Raw genomic sequence first — 23,135 nt, forward strand, 5'->3', positions numbered from 1 at the left:
AAATTAGTTGAATTATTAATCTTTCTTATTAAGTAATAATATTTAAGTATTATATTAAATTATTATTAATATTTTATTCATTTTTTAATAAATAATTTTGATAATAAATTAAAAGGGTAAAATGATCTTTTAAACTTATTCCATCCATTTTTTTTAACTAACCAAACATATTGATAGGGTATTTGTTTTACAGAATCTTAAATTCTACGAGAGAAAGTGATTTAGAAGAAAAATGATATTAAATAAAAATATATGATTCTTGTGTTTTCTTGACTTAAGGAATATATGATTAACTAACAAAGTTTTTTATTATATTATCTTCGATAACACGTGAATAATATGTGACATTCGTAATATTCATATGTGAAGAATACGTGGCACGTGAATAACATGTTTTATTCGTTAAAACTAAATAATTTTGAAAAATAAATTTTTATATTTTCAACAAATATAAGCTTCCAATTTTAATTATTATCCTAACATCATTGTTTTTATGTAAAGAAAACATGCAGATCGACCGTTATTAAAATTTTATATGTAATAATATTAAGTATATATATTTTAGATTTTATATGTAATAATATTAAATAAAGATATTTTACATTTTATTTTTTTATATTCTCAATAAAAATTATATTTTCTATCTTAGAAAAGTCATCTTTTAAAAAAAAAACTATATTTCTATCTTAGAAACGTATTCTTTATTGAATTTTGAAAAATATACTTTTCATGTTTTTAACGAAGACTACATATTTATCTTGGAAATGTCATCATTTCCATAAAGGCTATGTTTTTATCTAAGAAATGTCATTTTTATTGAATTCTGAAAAAATATATTTTTCATATTTTCAACAAAAACCTCATTTTTATCTTAGAAACATTGTCTTTTCAACAAAGACTACATTTTTTTATCTTAAATGTCATTTTTATCAAATTATAAAAATTCTATTTTTCATGTTTTCAACAAAAACTATATTTTTATATCTTAGAAATAACATTTTTTCAACAAAAACTAGTTTTTAATCTTAGATTCGTCATCTTTATTAAAATTTGAAAACTATACTTTTTGATGTTTTCATTGCAGGCTACATTTTTCTATCTTAATAACATTGTATTTGTTGAATTCTAAAAAATATATTATTAATTTTTCAACAAAAACTATGTTTTTTATCTTAAAAATATCATCTTTTCAATAAAGATTGTATTTTTTTATTTTAGAAACATCGTTTTTGTTGAATTCTGAAAAAAATTATTCTTATGTTTACCACAAAAACTGTGTTTTTATTTTAGAAATATCATCTTTTTAACAAAAACTATGTTTTGTTTTATTTTAAAAATGCCGTTTTTATTAAATTCTAACAAATAAATTTTTTTCATATTTTTAACAAAAATTACGTTTTTATTTTAAACATGTCATCTTTGTTGAATTATGAAAAACAATTATTTCATCTTTTTAACAAAAATCGTGTTTTTAATAATAACCTTTGTGAGGATTTTAATAGTATTATGTTAAAATGTGATCTTTGTTTAAAATGTATTAAGAAAAAATTTATTTTGATAATATTTTATTGATAACAATAAAATATATAAAGATTTACAAGTTTTATTTTTAGAAAAATTTTGAAATTTATTTGAAGTTGGTATCTTTTATGTGTATTTTCTTGATTTTTAGGTTTTTGTACTTGGAATGTGATTTACATGCAAAACCATGCAAGAACCCATGCAAAACGATGTTCAACCATGCAAGATGAAGATTTAGCTAAATCCATCTATGGTAGGTTTCCTAATTTCTACTTGAAGTAAAAATTCTAATGGCACTAGAACTCCTAATGGTCGATTTTCCCACTTCTAAAAGAACTTCCACAAACATGTGACAATTGAAGACTTTTATTCAAGGACAGACTCTATAAAGCAATTGACCAAGAGAGTTTTAACTACACAATGACTCTTTTGATCACCATTGAAAGAGTTATATTTAAATGAGGACTTTTTTTTTTAATTTTTTTCTTAAGAATTTAAATGTGAAGCAAACACACTGTCTTGATAAATCATGTTTAGCTGAAACCTTTCAAGATTGCAAGATCAAAGCATGCAACTATGATGAATGTCCATGATTGTATCCCAAGTGGCATATTCGACCAATACTCTCCAACACATGAAGAATCCTACTTGGCCATGCCTATTTGAAGATAAAGATAAGATTTATCATGTAGAGTTTGGATAGAAATAAAACTTGTAATTTCAATCCCTCTATAGCCGAAACCTTCATCTATAAATAAAGAGGCTAGCCAAACCCTCCATCTATAAAAAGGGAGGCTATCTTTTGTATTCAACTTCCCACTCCACTCCACACCATTCTTTTTCTCTCTTTTGTTTAGTTTCTTAGTTTTCTTAGTTTCTTTGCATTAGGCTAAGGTGAATAATTAGCCATTATAAAAAAAAAAAAAGTTTTTGTTTTCTAAATCTTTCTTAATTTTAAGAGAAACATTATTTAATTTAGAGCTTTCTTTATTTTCGATTACAAGATCTTTAAAGTATTCTTTCAGTTTTCAAGTTCTTTTATTTTTTACAAGTTTTAGTCATAGCTCTTTTTGTAGACACTCAATTTGGTCCAGGCTCGAGTCAATTGGGCCTGGTCTAATGGGGTCAGTTAAGCCCAATGATTGGGTTTAATTAATTAATTATTTATTATGTTATTTATTTTATTTATTCTATTTTATCTATTTTTGATTAATTTTTAATTGATATCAGGAGATAATGATAAAGATAAGAATAATTAAAAATAATAAAAATGAATCTTGCCATGAATGGGGCTAGATAGAATCATTGTTGGACTTAATCCTTATAGGATAAGTCTAATGATTAATCAGATAATCCAAAAACCTAATCAAAGAAGAAATCCAGATTAATCAGAAACTCTGTGATTGATCCTTATAAATACCCACATTGATCAAAGGTAAGGCACACAGACACAGTGGGATAGAAAACAGAAAGTCAAAGTGGGGAAAAAATGTTTAGAAGGGCTACGGGAATCCTAAAATTTTAGAATTTTTTTTTGAATTTTTTTGGCAAATTTTTTTATGGAAACTTTTTGGAAATTTTTCAGATTTCGATGAAATTTTTCGACGACTTCGGTGACCCTACCTAGATTCTGAAAATAATTCCAAAATCTGGTGAAAGATTCAACCGGTGTTCTTGAATCTTAGAGAGAGAAAGAGAGAAAAAGGGAGACGAGAGAGAGGGAAGAAAGGTAGGTCTACTGATAAAAAACTGAAATTAGCCTTTTAGAATACCGTAAAATGACATCATTTTGGGCATTAAGAAACTCCCATGATCCGCGAGTTTGTATTCGGACCAACTCGACCTGATCACATCCCGGTTTATTGACCTGCATCTCAATCGAACCTAGTGGCTGAGCTGAGTGGAGTTGAGCCGACTTCCCTAAGCCGTGCTTTCAAGCCACTTTTTTGTGTCTCAAGCCTAGCCACTACAGCAGCAAGCCGAGCCATTTTTTTGGTATATATATATTTTTGGTATTTTTTTATTTATTTTTAGTGTTTTTACATGATTAATTTAGGAAAAATAAAATTAAAAAGAGGATAAAATAAAATGAAATTTGGAAATAAATATTAATTATCCAATAATGAAATTTATAGAAATTTCAAATTGTAAATTTTCATAAAATTCATAGGTGAAAAATATTGTCTAAATTTGTCCCAAATGGTGAAAAAATTTAGATAAAGTTTCAATAACAATAATTAATGTTTATTTTCAAACCAAAAAAAAATAAAAATAAAAAATAAAAATAAAATTTTGGAATTAAATACAAATTACCCAATGAAGAGATTCTTAGAAATTTCAAATGGTAAATTTCTAAGAAATCTCTAGGTGAGAAATTTCTCTAAACTTGTCCCAAATGGTGGAATAATTTAAATAAAATTTCAATAAAAGTAATTATATTCTTTTCCAAATAAAATCCTTTTGGTTGAAAATATTTGATAATTATCCAAAGATGAGATTTTTAAAAATTTCAAATGGTAAATTTTTAAGAAATCTCTAGGTAAGAAATTTTCTTTAAATTTGTCTCAAATGGTGGAATAATTTAAATGAAATTTCAATAAAAATAATTGTCATATTATTTTCTTTCCAAAAAAATTAATAAAAAGAATTTCTAAATAGACCCAAATGGTGAAAATTTTAAAAATTTTGAAAAAAGAAAATATTTTTAAATTGACCCAAATGGCCAAAAATTTAGAGATAAAAAATAAATAAAAGGAAATTTCTAAATAAGCCCAAATGGTGGAAAATTTAGAAATTTAAAAAGGAAAGAATATTTCTAATTTAGCCCAAATGGTGGAATAATTAGAAAAATTTTTGACAAAATATTAATAATTAAACATTTTTTCGATGATGAAGCCTCTTCAAGGAAACAAATGGGATCCTTGAATACTCTTGAGGTGAAAAAATATTTTTTAAGAGTTCTACCAAATTGATGGAAGAATCTTATAAATTATTTCTAATATTTAACATAAAAATTTAAAACCATTAGACTTAAGACTTTAGGATAAATTTAAATAAAATGGTACCATCCTTTGGATGGGCATGTGAGGGGCTATAACCTTCCCCATATGTAACCGAACTCTCGAACCCTGTTCTAGTTTGTAGACTTGAACTTATTATTTTAGGGATCATTAGTTAAGCTTAGGAGTTTCATAAGAGGATAGATTCTTTAGGTGACCAATCACACCTAGTAAAAAACATTGGTAGCAACTCCTTAATTTGTTAAGTTAAGCTATAGATTTACGGTTCTATATGTTATGACAATTTAGTGACTCCACTGAGGACAGCCATAGAGAGTCAAGCCAGAAACTTTTAAATTTATCCTATTCTTTGGTCTAATGGCTTGAAATTGTAATGATTTATCTTATTTGTTTGCTAATGTTTTTGTCTTTGTTATCTTTTATTTTTGGGGCATGAAACCTATATGTTCCTTCACACACACTATCATATGCATTTACACTACATGAGCTTTATACCCAAGCTCTATCCCTCTTAGGAGGGAGTAAAGTATCTACACTCTCGTGAGATGATAATCTCCGTAATGGCTAGTGAAATACTCTTACTAAAATTGAATCCTTTCCGTTGGTAGCTTGTGATGGGTGATGATTAGACTGCCTTACTAGTCTGTGATGGATGATGATGTAAAGAACAATTTGGGAACCTTTAGTGGTCAAAATCTCCTAACCCTGCATATAGTTCACCCCTAAGAGACCAGCCTTAGGATATAGTCTTTCTTGCCCATCAGTAGATATAACCCAAAATTAGGACATAAGAAGGAACAACTTGTGTATTGCTTATCTAACTATTTTGTTTGTTTGATTATGTGCATCTGCATCATTTCATGCTCATGTTCTAACATTGTCATATCATTTCATTCTATGCATCATTTTCATGGTCATGTTTAACATTATCATTTGCATCATTCTCATATAGGAAATATTTGCCACGTATCAGTTATTGATAAATCAGATCTCACACTTACATCCATGAAAAGCTACATGCAATCAAAGTTTACATCAGTCCATTATGAATTTACCCATCAATTGAAAATCAAGTCAGAAGAAGGTTAAAGAAAACAGAGAGATTGCCTGCCTAAAGGTTTTATTTCATCATTACCCGAGAAAGTTCATCTCAATCTTCAACAAAATGATCTAGCTGACTTAAGCAATGTTTGGGGATGCATGAGTAGAACAAGGCAAGAGGAATTTGAGAATAGATATAGAGACATAGGTTCCCTGCTCCAAGTAGATATGGACAATAATCTTATTAGAGCCATCCTTCAGTTTTAAGATCCTTCTTATAGATGTTTCGTCTTTAATAAAATAGACATGATGCCCATAATTTAAGAATAAATGGTCTTACTTCACTTTGATTTACTAAACCCAGATAAAATCTATTGGTCGAATAAGGTAGGCTATCATAAAAAGATGGTGCAAATGCTTGGATTTTGCTTACCTCAAGTCGATACATGCGTCAAGACAAAAGGTAAAAGTAAAATGATCCCATAGAGTTTTCTACGAGATTTTATCCAGAGGCATATGGATGATGATCAGGGGTTAGTGGCCATGGCTATAGCTTTATACGGACTGGTGATCTTTTCAAAAGTCATTGGGTATGTTGATGTCACAGTGATAGATTTCATCGATCAGTTAGCATACCAAGTCAATGCAGCACCAACTATTTTAGCAGAAATCATTCATTCTCTGAACTTTTGTCGCAGGAATGGTAAAGGTCAGTTTAATGGGTGTTTACAGCTACTTTATGTATGGATGAAGAGTCACATTGAGTGTGAAGAAAGCTAATTTCATAAGCCATACCTGCGTTTCAGCGTCCCAATCAAGGAGCTTTGTTGTAGCACATAGCCTAAAGCAAAGTAAAAAAAAAATGCGTTTCACACTTTTGGACCCTTAATGGTCAAAGGATAGTTTAGAGAGCACCTTGGATGCAACATGACATAGTGTTGTATAATTATGGAAATCAATCATGGGTGTTCCTATTGGGCCTATGGGGTGCTATTACTTATACCCTAACTTTAGTAAAAGACAATCTAGATGTGAACAATTTATTCCAAAAACCCATGGACTTAACCAGTGGAAATTCTCTTTCACTGAGAAAAAGGGTGCATGGAATGATTGAAAAGATTAAAAAAGCATAGAAGCCAATCATCCAAGTTGACCAATGGAGGCTTGCCTACTATGTCACTCTAAAATATATTATATGGCATGCAAGGAAGGGTAAAGACATTGTGCTTCCTCATGAACAGTTAGACAACCAGTCCTCAAAATCGATCCCTCAAGACCCTTGGCTTAAAGTGAAGACAGCTAAAAAAAAACTCCAAGCTGAGAAAGATGTGCTGGAACAAGAAAATAAGCGATTGAAGCTAGAAATAGAAGAAAACTTGAAGCTTTGAGAATAGGAAATCCAAAGTCTCACAAAACAAAAAGATCAATGGAAAGCCTTATTCAATGATCTAGACATGACACATCATCAGTCATGCCTGAGCTTGCTTGATTGTTAAAAAAAATGAATTACAAAAAGTAAGGGTAGAAGAAGGATAAAAAGCCACTGTTAGGGCACATAGACATAGTTAGATGCTACAAGGGATAGTGGATAACATACAGCACAAGTAGAAGCCTTGTCTAATGAATGTAGGAAACAAGTTAAACAGGGTGAGCTATGGAAGGACATGTATACAAAAAAACAAATGCATCTAAGGCACTTGTTTGATTAGCTATGCATTGTTGCAGATAAGGCATCAAAAATGGAAGAAAAAATGAAAAATTTGAAAGCTGTGGTGCAACCAATAGGAGCTCATGGGTTACAATTACTTGATTTCCTAGATCAGATACAAAATCATTACCAACAAGCTAGGAAATTTATAAAGAGGCATTAGAAATAATGATGCTTAGGACTTTAAGATACTATTATGGCTTTACTAGGATGTACTTTTGAAATTTTATTTCAAATTGAGATTTTTTATCAATAATGATGATGTGGCAAATATTACTATATCCCATTCATGCATTTACAGATTAAACATAGCACATATAATTTTTAATAATCATATAATTATGGTACTTAAGGTTCAAGGATAGCTCCATCCAATAAGAACCCCACCCATCGATATAACAGAAGAGCCAGAGCTAGACAAATGAAGTAAAAAAACTCACATCGACTTGAAAAGATAGAAAAGGCACAAAAAAAGTTTGAAAATGAGTTGAGTAAGATTCTGGATGCTTTCAACAAGTTAAACAAGGAAAAGGGAATATAAGAGAACACAAGCCAATAGGGCCTTCTATCACAAGAAGCAGCTGACCCTTTATATCCTCCTAGGTTTGGTCCACAATAAGCCTAGTCTATATAGAATATACCATAGTAGTTTACATATCTTTGTATATGCTAGAATGCCATTAGCTTCGAATTCAAGGTATTACCATAGCTATGTGAATCCTGTCTTTACTAAAAAAATAGTGGAACCAGTGTAGGTTCTTGATTTGGATGATCTAAAAAAAAAAGATAGAGAAAGCAAAAGCGGTTAAATCATTGGAAGACTAAAAAATTAGTATGCTGGAAGAGAGGTTATGGGCTGTGAAAGGAATTGGCTTTGATGGCTTTGTAGATGCTGTTAGACTTTGTCTAGTCCCAGATGTTGTAATGCCGTAAAAATTTAAAGTTTTGAAATTTGAGAAATATGATAGGACAAAATGCCTAAAAACTCATATTACCATGTACTGTCGAGAAATGACAGCCCATGCCCATAATGAAATGCTACTAATGCATACATTTCAAGATAGCCTTACCAGTTCTGCTGCTATATGGTATGTTCAACTGGACAGAACCCGCATCCATACTTGGAGCGATATGGCCCATGACTTTATTAGTCAATACCGATACATTATAGACTTAGCTCCTGATCATTTGTCTTCACAGAATATGGAGAAAAAGGTAAATGAATCATTCAAAGAATACGCCCAAAAGTGGAAAGATGTAGTCTATCAAGTACAACCTCCTCTAACTGAAAAAGAAACTACAATGTTGTTTGTTAGCACTCTAAAATCTCCCTATTATGAAAAGATGATAGGGAATGCAACAAAAATTTCATCGACATGGTAATCTCAAGTGAAATCATTGAGAATACCATCAAGAATGGCAAGTTAGAAGGAGGATAGGCATCCACTAAAAGAGCCTTAAAGAAAAAAGAGATTGAAGCTCAAGCTATGAGCTTTGATAGACAATAGTTCAGGGGTTATCAACCCTACTGACCATAAGGATATTCTCCATATTATCCTACTGTGAATAATGTTTTCCCTTACCAATACCAACCAATCCCACAACCATCCTACCCCCAAACATTTCAACATTCTTTTAGACCTCAAAAAATCACATACAGTCCTAACACTCAACCTACCCTAAAACCTCAGACATGTCCAGCTAGCTTGATAAGTGGTTCAAGGAAGTCATGAACTACCCAGGAAAAGCCCATATTTGACCTAGTCCCTATGACATATACGAAGTTATATCATGAGCTTTACAATAATCATTTGAATGCTCTTAGCCGACTGAGCCACTCAAGCTACCTTACCCTAAGTGGTATGATCCCACAGCCCATTATAATTATCACTACGGGATTGTCGATCATTCCAAGGAGAATTGTACTGCCTTGAAACATAAAGTGCAATGGTTGATCAATAATGGAATGATTAACTTTGATACAAAAAGGATAACTGCACCAAATGTTAGTGGCAATCCTTTGCCTAATCATAACGTGAATGCTCTAAGTGAGGAATAAGAGCATCATCTAAAAATGAAAGTGGCAGATATTAAGACACCTTTTAGTTAGCTATTTGATGCTTTATGAAAAGTTGACATGATACAGCTAGTAGGTCTACATAGTTATCATAGAGCATATATAACAGGTACAAGCTATAAATATCATAGTGGGGTAACTAGCCACTCTATTGAAAATTGTGAGCAGTTTTGCTAGAAGGTATGAAAGCTTATGAATTCATACCAGATAGAACTCTATGAAGAATAAGAGGTCCCAAAGAGTGTTAAAGTATTTATGATTGATAGGCCTATAAAACTATTTTCAAAACTGATAACAATTCACTGTAGGGGCAAGCCTAAGTTAGTCATAGACAAGTTTATTCCTAGGCCAGTAACTTTTAAAGTCCTGACTTTGTTCCCCTATAAGGATGACAAAGTTGTACCTTGGAAATATGGTTGCGATACAATAGTTTGGGGGCAAGAAGAGAATGCCTTTAAGTCTAATGTTGCCAATATAACTGGTGTTGAAGGCATCACTTGAAGTGGAAGATGCTACATTCTTGAAATATTAAAAAAGGCTAGAAGAGAGAAAACTAGGGTGAAAGATGAATAGAATAATCTGAATAAGGTACTGAAAAAGAAACCTAGAAATTGGTGTCAGAAAAAGAGGCATGTGAATTCTTAAAGTTGGTAAAACATAGTGAATATTTAGTGGTTGAACAATTGAACATGATGCCATCACGAATCTCATTACTATCACTGTTATTAAATTCAAAACCACACTAAAATGCCTTGTTGAACGTGCTGAACCAGGCATATGTGGCACATAATTGTTTGTCGAGTATGTGAACCGTTTAGCCAGAAACTTAGTCATGCCAAATTATATATCATTTAGTGATGACGAGATTCCTCCAAAGGGAAGAAGAAGCACCAAAGCTCTGCATATCACCATCAAATGCAAGAGCCATATCATGGCCAAAGTTTTTATTGATAATGGCTCTGCTATCAATGTCATACCTATGTCAACTTTGGCGAGGTTGCCTGTCGACTACTCACATATGAAAGACAGCTAAATGGTCGTTCATACTTTTGATGGGCCTAGATGAAAAATCCTGAAAGATATCAAAATGCCCTTGCAAGTTAGGTCATGCACTTTTAATTTGAAGTTTCAAGTGATGGATATCTTTCCATCTTACAACTATCTATTATGAAGGCCATGGATTCACATTGCAAGTGCTGTGCCCTCTACCCTACACTAAAAGATCAAGTTTAATGTAGAAGGTCTATTGGTAGTGGTATTTGAGGAGGAAGACATGCTAGGGACCCAACCCTTGAATGCCCTATATGTAGAAGCTGTTGAGGAAGTAGTGGAGTGTTTCTATCGATCTTTTGAACTAGTTAATTCTATGGGGGAAAGATTTAAAAATCAATAATTTTTAAAGATAGTGATGAGTCAGATCATCAATAAGGGTTAATATCTTAGAGTAGGGCTAGGCAAAAACTTACAGAGGATAAGAGAACCCCTAACAGTGATAGACAATAGTGAAAGGCTAGGCTTAGGCTATAAAGTAGAAGAATGGAAAGTCAGGATAAGACAAGCAGGTAAAACAGTAAGACTAATGATCATCCCACACTTGTATGAGACTTTCAGGCCTGAAGGATTTATGTACCCAAATACAGAAGAAGATTTTGAGTAAAGTATGGAAGAGGCATTCGCTCAATTGTCCATCCATGCTATTGAAAATGAAAAGGGGCTTGAACAAGAAGGGTGGGTTTGCCTTTATCCACCAGATTATGAGCTAAACAATTGGAGTGTTGTTGAAATGCCTTTTACCCTTGAGACTAATTTAATGTGATTGTACATCCTAATAGCTATTGCCTATGGCACTGGGGTGATCTTTCTTGTTTGGGCCATATATCTTTCATTATTTTAATAAAGATTAGGAAGGATGCATTTTTATTCATTTTTTCTTGTGCCTTCATTATTGTCATTTTTCCATTTTTCTAAACACATCTTGCCAACATAACCCATTTCATGCAATTTCAGGTCCTTATATGAACAGGAAGCTAATCATGATAACGATCAAGAGGTTAATTTTTAAAAATTGATTAACACTGATGTGCTTGATAACAAAGATTATTTTGAAAAATATGTTATTCCTTCGGACCTAATGAGTTGATTAAGTAAGAAAGTAAGCCAATTAAGCCTTATCAGGAGATAACTAACATGGTGAATCTAGAAAATGAGGAGAATAAAAAAGAGGTTAAAATTGGCATTTCACTTTCATTGAAAGATAAGTAGTATTTGGAAAATCTACTTTGAGAATTTGTAGATATGTTTTCCTAGTTTTACCAGGATATGCTAGGGCTTAGTACAGATATAATAGAATACAGATTACTCTTAAAGCTAAAGTGCAAGCCAGTCTAATAGAAACTGAGGTAGATGAAGCCTAAAATGTTGTTGAAGATCAAAGAAGAAGTGAAGAAATAGTTTGATGTAGGTTTTTCACAAGTGGCCAAGTATCCAGAATGGGTAGCCAATATAGTACCAGTCTCGAAAAATGATGAGAATGTGCGAATGTGTGTAGACTATCATAATTTGAATAGGGCTAGCCTAAAGGATAACTTTTCTTTGCCTCATATTAACATACTGGTGGATAACACGACTAAGCATTCAATGTTCTCCTTAACGGATGGGTTCTCAGGGTATAACCAAATAAAGATGGCTGAAGATGACATGAAAAGGACTACTTTTGTGACCATGTAAGGAACTTTTTGCTACAAGGTCATGTCTTTTGACTTAAAGAATGCTAGGGCAACATACTAAAGATCCATGGTGATGATGCTATTTTATGACATGATACACAAAGAGATTGAGGTGTACATGGATGATATGATAGCAAAATATTGAAAAAATGAAGATTATGTCACCAACCCTAGAAAGCTATTTGAAAGGTTGAGAAAATTATAACTCAAGTTAAACCCAACCAAGTGCACCTTTGAGGCAAAGTCAGGGAAGTTGCTAGGCTTTGTGGTCAGTGAAAGAGGGATTGAAGTCGATCCAGATAAAATATGAGCCATTCAAAATTTGTCACCTCCAAGTACGCCAAAAGAAGTTTGAGGTTTTCTAGGGAGATTAAACTACATTTCGTGGTTTATATCTTAGCTTACCTATAAATGTGATCCCATTTTTAAGCTTCTTCATAAGAATAATCTTGAATAATAGAATAAGGAGCGTCGAATGACTTTTGATAAAATTAAACAATACTTGTCAAACCTTTCAATATTGGTGCCACCTGTTTCAAGGAGACCACTAATTTTATATCTGACGGTGTGCAAAAGTTCAATGGGATGTGTGCTAGGGTAACAAGATGAATTTATCTGAAAAGAGAGAGTTATTTATTACTTGAGTGAAAATTTCACAGAATACAAGTCTAAGTATTCTTCTTTGGAGAAAATATGTTGTGTATTAGCTTGGACTACTAAAAGACTCAGACAATGCATGCTCTATCATACCACTTGGCTTATAACAAAATTGGATCCAACTAAATACATCTTTGAGAAGCCCTCTTTGTCTGGAAGAATTGCTAGGTGGCAAGTAATGCTCTTAGAGTATGATATCATATATGTAAGCCAAAAGATAGTAAAAAGAAGTGCTATAGTAAGGTTTCTCACAGATCATCCTACCAAAGATTATGAACCAATAAGATTGGAGTTTCCCAATGAAGATTTGATGACTGTTTCCCAATTAGAGAAAGAAAAGCATAAAAAGAAGTGTTAAAAAATGTATTTTGATGGAGCTACCAATGCCTTAGGATATAGGATTAAAGCAATCTTGATTTCTCCTAAAAATAATACTACCTTATAACAGTAAAGTTGAATTTCAATTGCACAAATAATATTGATGAATATGAGGCATATGTCTTGGGTTTACAACCTGCTATAGATAGAAAAGTTAAAGTATTAAAAGTGTTTGGAGACTCAGCTCTAGTTATATATCAATTAAAAAGAGAATGGGAGACGAGAGATTTGAAACTCATTCTATATCATAAGTATATTTTGGAGTTGATCAAGCAGTTTGAAGATGTTCAGTTTGATCATTTTCTTCGAGAGAAGAATTTGATTACCAATGCTTTGGCTACTTTGGTTGTAATGATCTGAATTAGTGATAATACTAACATTCAACCTATCAAGCTAGATGTCAAAGATATGCTGGCTCACTACCCTAATGTGGAAGAGGAAGAGGATGGGAAACCTTGGTATTATGATATTTTATAGTACCTTAAGAACCAGTAATACCCATTTCAAGCAATTGAGAATAATAGAAGAGTCATCCAAAGATTAGCTATGAGTTTCTTCCTCGATGGAGATGTTTTGTATAAAATGAGCCATGATCAAGTATTGTTGAGATGTGTAAATAAGGCTAAGGCAAAGAAAATCATTAAATAGGTGCATGACGGAATATGTGGGGCACATGCCAATGGCCATATGATGGCAAGATAGATCATGAAAGTAAGGTATTATTGGTCAACAATGGTGAGTGATTGCATTGACTATGCTTGAAAATGTCATAAATGGCAGATCTATACTAATAAGATCCATGCTCTGCCATCTGTTTTACATATTTTGGCACCACCTTGGCCATTCTCAATGTGGAGCATGGACGTCATTGGTCCTATTATCCTAAAGGCTTCTAATGGGCATAGGTTTATTTTTGTGATGATAGATTACTTTACGAAATAGGTGGAGGTAGCATCATTTGGAAATCTAACATGATCTGTGGTTTGTAAGTTCATAAAAAGAGAGATAATTTATAAATATAAACTTTCGGAGATAATCATTTTAGATAATGCCAAGAATTCAAATAGCAAGATATGCAAGAAATATGTGCCCAATACAAGATCAAGCATCATAATTCAGTACCATACCATTTGAAAATGAATGGGGCAGTAGAGGTAACTAATAAGAATATAAAATGAATTCTTGAGAAAATGACCAAGATCTATAAAGATTGTCATGCGAAGTTACCATTTGCATTACATGCATATCAAACATCGGTGCGTACCTCTACTAGGGCAACCCCATTCTTTGGTTTATAGGATGGAAACTATATTGCCAGTGGAAGTAAAGATCTCGTCCTTGAGGGTTCTAAAGGAAATTGAATTGAAAAAGGTTGAATGGATTTGAAAGCGCTAAGAACAATTGAATCTCATCAAGGAAAAGAGATTGATAGCGTTGTGCCATGGATAGCTATATCAAAGAAGAATAATGAGGGCTTATGATAAAAAAGTTCGACCTCATTGTTTTCAGAAATGGGAGTTGGTCTTGAAAAGAATTCTTCCAAGTCAACATGATAATAGAGGAAAGTGGACTCCAAATTGAAAAGGGCCATATGTCGTGAAACAAGCTTTCTCAGGTGAAGCATTAATATTAGCTGAGATGGATGAAAATGATCTGCCTCATCCTATAAATTCTAATGTTGTAAAAAAGTGCTATACTTAAAAAAAGAAAAAATAAGAAAAATGAGGAAAAAAAGAAAAAAAAGGAAAGACTCAAGTCGAAAACCTCGAAAGGGCGGTTAAAATGCGGTTTATCTAAGTTGAAAACCTAAAAAAATTGCTTATATAAAGAGAATACAACATCGAATTTGAAAATTCATTAACAAAGAGGCTAGCACGTTATGAGGGGCTCTAAGTTGTTAAATGCATTGGGTGATTGAATTTTTTGAAAAGGGACTTTGAGATATGTTATCATGATTGTCCGATTGTTTATTTTTGGGCATTGTCTCCCCATACCCATTTTTGTAATTCTTTCTTTTCCCATTGGCCAAAGTTTGCTATCATTCTTGCTAATAAAAGATATTCCACTTCATTCTTTGTTTCTCTTTTTGTTGATTATTTCTCAGTTATTCTTACTTTTTTCTCTTTACAACCTTACAATGGAAGAAACGTGCGAATGTGTTCTTACTTTTTTGAAATTGAAATAATGATTGATAAATGAATAACAATATGATAGATTTCTACATTACATTGGGAAGGTTGCAAGTAAAAAAGGCAAATTTGAAATGTTCAGTTCCTAATAAGGACATTGAATTTGGAAAGAGATTTCTTGTAAAGAGAATATGATAATTAAATGAGAGAGATGATTGAGAGTTACGTTGATTTGGTTTTTAAAGATTAAAGGGTTCAGGGCCTAAGAGCTTGAGAAGCTTGAGTACCATAATTAATCAACATTTATATAGCATGCATTGCATTTCTAAATGCCTAGTGCATAGCATATACTACATTTGAGAAAGTCTAGTGCATAAACTTAGGAAATAGGGATATTCTAGGATCCCACATAGAGAAGACAGATGTAAAAACTTTTCGATGTAAAAGTTTCAAATTCTCGTTTGAGAAGAAGCTTGTAATATAAGATTCTAATCCTTGGAAAATAATATCTCTCAATATTAGGATCAATTTTTAAGACCTTCGAGCATAATCTCCTAAAATTCCTTCAAACACAATCTATGACTCTTCAGGACATGATTGTTGATGAGCCTTTTATTTTTCAAAGTCATTGAGCCTCTATTTATAGGAGATTTTTTTATTTTTCAAAAGTCATTGAGCCTCTATTTAGAAGAGCTTTGTTTATTTTTCAAAGTCATTGAGCCTCTGTTTAGAGGAGCCTTGTTTATTTTTCAAAATCATTGAGGCTCTATTCAGAGGAGCTTTATTTATTTTTCAAAAGTCATTAAGCCTTTGTTTAGAGGAGCTTTGTTTATTTTTCAAAGTCGTTGAGCCTCTGTTTAGAGGAGCCTTGTTTATTTTCCAAAAGTCATTGAGCCTCTATTTAGAGGAGCTTTGTTATTCTCCAAAAATTATGAAACTTTGTTTAGAAGAGTTTTGGGTCATTTAGCAAATTTGGATTTTTTTTTTTAAAAAAAAAAGTGAATGTGTCAGCATAAGTGGGGAGTCTACGTTTTTACACAATTTTTGTTGCACAAAAAATGCGCAAAAAGGGGCTGCTGTAGACACTCAATTTGGTCTAAGCCCAGATCAATTGAGCCTAGTCCAATTAGGTCAGTTAAGCCCAAGGATTGGGTTTAATTAATTAATTAATTAATTAATTATTTATTATGTTATTTATTTTATTTATTGTATTTTATCTATTTTTGATTAATTTTCAATTGATATTAGGAGATAATGATAAAGATTAGAATAATTAAAAATAATGAAAAATAATGGAAAATGAATCTTACCGTGAATGGGGTTAGATAGAATCATAGTTGGACTTAATCCTTATACGATAAGTCTAATTAATCTAATAATCCAGAAACCTAATCAAAGAAGGAATCCAGATTAATCAGAAACTTTGTGATTGATCCTTATAAATACCTACATTGATCAAAGGCAAGGCATATATACACAATGGGAGAGAAAACAGAAAGCAAAGTGGGGAAAAAGTGCTTAGAAGGGCTACGGGAATCCTAAAATTTTTATAAATTGTTTTCTGAATTTTTTTGACAGTTTTTTTTTTTGCAAAACTTTTGGAAATTTTTTTAGATTCCGATAAAGCTCCTAATTTCAGGCATCCATTCTCCAGAAACTAATGAACTTCCAACCAGATTCTAGTGACCCTACCCAAATTCTGACAATAATTCCAAAATCCAGTGAAGGATTCAATCGATGTTCTTGAATCCTAGATAGAAAGGGAGAGAAAAGGGGAGAAGCGAAAGGGAAGAAAGGCAGGTCTACTGAAAAAAGATTGAAATTGGCCTTTTATAGTACCGTAAAACGATGTCGTTTTGGGCGTTAAAAAACCCTCAAGATCTGCGTGTTTCTATTCAAACCAACCCGACCTAATCGTAACTCGATCCATTGACCTGCATCATAGTTGAACCTAGCTGCTGTGCTGAGCCGAGCCGTGTTCCCCGAGCTATGCTTTCAAGCCACTTTTTTGTGTCTCAAGCCGAGCCACTTCAGCCACAAACCGAGCCATTTTCTGGTATATATATATTTTTTAGTATTTTTTATTTATTTGTATGTGTTTTTTTTTAGTATCTTTGCATGATTACTTTAGGAAAAATAAAATAAAAAAGGGATAAAATAAAATAAATTTTGGAAATAAGTATTAATTATCCAATGATGGAATTTATAGAAATTTCACATGGTAAATTTTCATAAAATTCCTAGGTGAGAAATTTTATCTAAATTCATCCCAAATGGTGCAATAATTTAGATAAAGTTTCAATAACAATAATTAATGTTTATTTTCAAACCCAAAAAATAAAAATAAAAATTTGGAATTAAATACAAATTACCCAAGGATGAGATTCTTAGAAATTTCAAATGGTAAATTTTTAAGAAATCTCTAGGTGAGAAATTTCTCTAAATTTGTCTCAAATGGTGGAATAATTTGGATGAAATTTCAAAAAAAGTAATTATATTCTTTTCCAAATGAAATCTTTTTAGTTGAAAATATTTGATAATTATCCAAAGATGAGATTTTTAAAAATTTCAAATGGTAAATTTATAAGAAATCTCTAGGTGAGAAATTTTCTTTAAATTTGTCCCAAATGGTGGAATAATTTAAATGAAATTTCAATAAAAATAATTGTCATATTATTTTCTTTCTAAAAAAATAATAATAAAAATTTTAAATAGGCCCAAATGGTGAAAAATTTAGAAATTTTGAAAAAAGAAAATATTTCTAGATTGACCCAAATGGTGAAAAATTTAGAGATAAAAAATAAATAAAAGGGAATTTCTAAATAGGCCTAAATTGTGGAAAATTTAGAAATTCAAAAAGGAGAAAACATTTCTAATTTGGCCCAAATGGTGGAATAATTAGGTATATTTTTGACAAAATATTAATAATTAAACCTTTTTTCCAATGACAGAGCCTCTTCAAGGATTTCAAGGAAACAAATAAGATCATTGAATACTCTTGAGGTGAGGAAATATTTTTTAAGAGTTCTACCAGATTGATGGAAGAATCTTATAAATTATTTCCAATATTTAACATAAAAATTCAAAACCATTAGACTCAAGATTTTAGGATAAATTTAAAATAAAGTGGTAGCATCCTTTGGATGGGCATGTGGGGGTGCTATAACCTTCCCCACATGTAACCAAAACTCCCTAACCTTGTTCTGGTTTGTGGACCTGAACCTATTCTTTTAGGGACCCGTAGTTAAGCTTAGGAGCTCTTTAAGAGGATAGATTCCTTATGTGACCAATCACACCTAGTAAAAAAGATTGGTGGTGACTCCTTAATTTATTAAGTCTAGCTATAGATTTACGGATCTATATGTTATAACACTTTTATTCATGCAAGCTTTTAGTTTATGCAAAATTTATTGACTAGTTGTTTCTTTTATGCAATTCAAGTTTTGGTTAGTATAAATTTTTCTTTTTTTCAAGTTTCAATCATTGTTTCTTCAGGTCTAGTATTATTTGACCTTAATCCAAGATTCCTAGTGACAATTGGATATTGAGATCTTGGCCTACATAAGTTTTCTTTATATGTTGTTGATTTACTATTCTTGCAATCAACCCAATCTTTCTTGGTTTAGATATAAGGCTTGTGGTAGTTGTCATCTTTAGCATTTGAATCCACCCAACAATTCAATTCTATAATCATTGTGGGACGATACTTTATTTCATTACTTTATTACTCGATTACAATCTGTGCACTTTTGAGTATTATAAAAAGTAGCAATCATTTATAAAATTTCAGGTGAAGTATTTGTAGGATTGGTCATGCTTGATTAACAAATATAAAACTCAACAAAAATTAAAAAAGATCAAAAAGCTTCCTAGAATTAAACTTGTTAGGTAGACCAATCAGAAATATACAAGATCACACAAAGGAATCGAATTGCTAGGTTGAAAAAATTGAAAAATTGAATATTAATTTGAAATTGTAGAGTTTGGTTCAATTCAGATTTTTCTTTTTGTTATTTAATTCATATTAAATTCAAATATTAAATATATATTATTAAGTTTAGATTAGAAAGTGAAAAATTGAAAAAAAAAAACATAATTGAACTTAATTATATATATTTTTGAACTTTTATATATATTTAAAATTTTTATAAAATAAAATAATTAGTTCATATCTAAATGTATTAAAATATATCAAAAATCATATTAAAATAATAATAAATAAAAAACATTAAATTTCAAAAATCAATGAACTGCATTGAACTAATACAATTCAATTTGGATGGGATTAGAGTCAATTCAGATTCAGATCAAATTTAGAAAATTTATAATAATATACAATATTCAAAAAAATTGAATCGAATTTGATTTGATATGAACCATTCTCACTCCTATGAATTGTATACCTCTAAACTCTTCCACTAGATTGTCAAAAATTCAATTTTAATTCCATAATGCCATCTTTATGTATGTAATCCATTAAGCTCCTAACATGTCAGCAATGAATAAATTAATATTAATAAAATTTATTTATATTCATAAACCATAAATAACATGTAAAAATGCATCAAGACTACTCAAATATTAGCAAAGTGGTCAATATGATTTAACGTGATTTAACAAACTTTTCATTATATAGTATGTCAGTGTAGTTCCATCATTTCTTCATATTTCTCATAAAGAGAGAGAGGATGGTGCAATGTTTAATCTCTAACTTTTTTCATATTAGTCTTATAAATTCTATATTAACTTAAAGTTGATTTGGTTAAGGACTTTCTTGAATTATATACACCATAAATAGACTTGTCTCTCTATTTCACTTTGGGTGATGAATCTTCTCTGAACTACTCATCTATCTTTATATGTTCATGTCACACTCAAAATTACTTTTTTTAAACATCCCTTACTGGGACTCATAGAGATGAAATCAAAATGTGACAATTCACACACAAGATAACCTAATATTACAAGTTAAAAGATTAACTACACTAATGACACGTGAAATTATTTCATTGATATGTGAGTGAGATTTCAAATGGAACTTTCATATCAAGTCATGTGTAGTAAACTTATCCATCAAATTAACATGCATCCATATGTTATCCCCAAATATCTTTATACTTCAACTCAAGAGATCAATTGCTCATTTGGCAAGTAAAGAGATTTAACATGTACTAACATTTGAGCATTATCAATATTATATCTCGATAATACAATACCAAAAAAATAAAATTTAGGAACATAGCTTTAATGCATAAAGATTTTCTATTTTTTGAAGTTAATGAATAAAGATTTTATAACTATAACTCTTTCTAATTTTTTTTTTGCAAGGTTTTTATGCTTTATGAGATTTATTTGCATAAATTATTAATAACGCATAATTACAAAGTCAAAGAAATACCTCAATTATGATTAAAGAAATTACAACATGTAATACCTGAAATGAAAATGAATTATGTTACAGTAAATCATGATTGACTTGCAGGACTCATACTAACAATTCTTTTCTTTAGCTAGGTATCATTTTATCAAAGATTAATAAGGAATTTATGTTTGAGTATTTCTAAATAGCTATAATGATGTTGATTATCATTAATAAATTTATGGCATGTGCCTTCTAGATTGGGCTAAATAAAACTTTTAAAGCAAGAAATAACATTTGCGTCAAAGGTTGAAGTAATACAACAAGCTTAACTTACGGTAATTTTTGGGAGTACTATTACCCTTGTTGGTATAATCTTATCTATCAAGGTAATTGAACATTACAATGTTAATTTCACTTATTGCAAACATCATAAATTTCAATTGCTCACCTTAATTTTGAAGCTTGTTTTTCTTGTAGATATATAAGGATCATGTAGATAAGGGAGCACGCAGTATTATGTTCAAAGGAAAATTAATATTACACATTCATTTTAATTTCAAGTCTATCACGATTGTTCATGAATAACATGCTTTAGCTTTTGTCTCAAATATTATGTTCTTTTTTGGAATTTGAATTTGTGAAACCAAAAGAAGAAAAACAATTAAAAATTGAATAGATTATGGGTCATTTTAAGTTTCTTTGATACTAGTTAATTTCAATAATGAACATAAAAAGGTTAAATGCTAAAGGAAAATAGTCTTAATTGAAGTCTTAAAAAGATACAAAATATGGATGCCTTTCTCTTCTTTTGTCCTTCTTGGCTATCATTAGCAATCTAGCATACCAACTTTTTGGACAGATGTTAAAGTTTATCAATTACACCAATTGATGCTCTTACTCTCTAAGTTCTATATAAGAAATTAGTTGACTAATAGAATAATATGCTTTATTTTTGTGTGAAAAATTGCATTAATATTTTGACAAAGGATTTACCATGAAAATATTGGTAAAACAATTAGATTCAGTAAATACAAAAAATAGCTTTAGTGTCATAATGTTTAAATCCAATAACCTACTCATTAGACATAAAAATCATAGAGTTACCAATTTTTTTTTTAGATGTGATTGGCCACTTGTGTAAATGTATCTCTTTTAAAGTTATCTTAAGCCTAAACTAAGGATCTCTCAAAAAATAGGTTCTAGTCTACATTAACAGAACTAAGTTTTAGAAGCCAATTACCTGCAGTGAAGGTTTTATCACCCCATTATGCCTAAAACCAAGTTAGCTATATATTATCCAACCTACGCCTTGATCAAAGATGGTTTTTATCATGCAAATTAATCAATTCTAATTCTTTTATTTATTTACATAATATGATCATATGAAAATTCTATCAAGAATATCATATAATCATGCAATAATTAAAATGCCAATACAACAATCATCCTTGTCGAATTGAAAGCTTGCATCACAATAGCCTTCAACAAGGAGTTCGGCTCCATAATTGACAAAAACATATCTTTAGTTCTTCTCAATACTTAAGGATTGTTTTCATGGGTTTCTAGTGACATTCACTTAGATTTGCTTGATTTCTACTTGTTATGCTTAAAGCATATGAGATATAGGCCTTGTATAGCATATGAGATATAGGCCTTGTATATAGCATTACATACATAATGGATTCAATTGAACCTTTTTCATGCTATCTTTCTCAATTTGTGTCTTAAGACACATGTCCTTAGAATAATTTATGCCATGCAATATTGGCAAGAATCCTTTTTTGGATTCTTCCATACTAAAACTTTTTAGCACTTTGTCTATGTATCCCAATTGTGAGAAAATAGACAACCTCTTTTATCTATCTTTATAGATCCTTATGCCCAACTAATATGTTTTTTCTCTCAAATCCTTCATGGAAACTTTTTTGATAACCAAATCTTAGTAGATTGTAGCATAGGTATATCATTTCTTATAAGCAATATGTCATCCACATACGGCACTGTGAAATGATTGCATTCTCACTTGTCTTTTTGTATACACAAGGTTCATCTACCTTTTTTATGAATCCAAATTCTATAATTGCTTCATCAAAACACATATTGCAACTTCTTGATGCATGCTTAAGTCCATAGATAGACCTTTGAAGCTAACACACCCTGTCGGTATTCTTTTTGGATTCAAAACCCTCAAGTTGTGTCATGTACACATCCTCTTGCAAATTCCCATTAAGAAATGCCTTTTTGACATCCATTTGCCATATCTCATAATCATGATATGTGACAATAGCAAGCAAAATCCTAATGGATTTTAACATGACTACTGGTGAAAACGTTTCATCAAATTCAACTCCTTGTTTTTTATTATAACCTTTTGCAACTAGCTTAGCTTTGTACATTTGTACGTTGCTGTCCATGTTGGTTTTCTTCTTGAAAACCCATTTGCACCATATGGGTTTTATTCTTTTAGGTAGTTCCACTAAAGTTCATACTTGGTTTTCATAGATGGATTTCATTTT

Source organism: Durio zibethinus, chromosome 1, assembly GCF_047325235.1.
Source record: "Durio zibethinus cultivar Kanyao isolate XHJ-2024 chromosome 1, ASM4732523v1, whole genome shotgun sequence".
NCBI classification, from domain to species: Eukaryota; Viridiplantae; Streptophyta; class Magnoliopsida; order Malvales; family Malvaceae; genus Durio; species Durio zibethinus.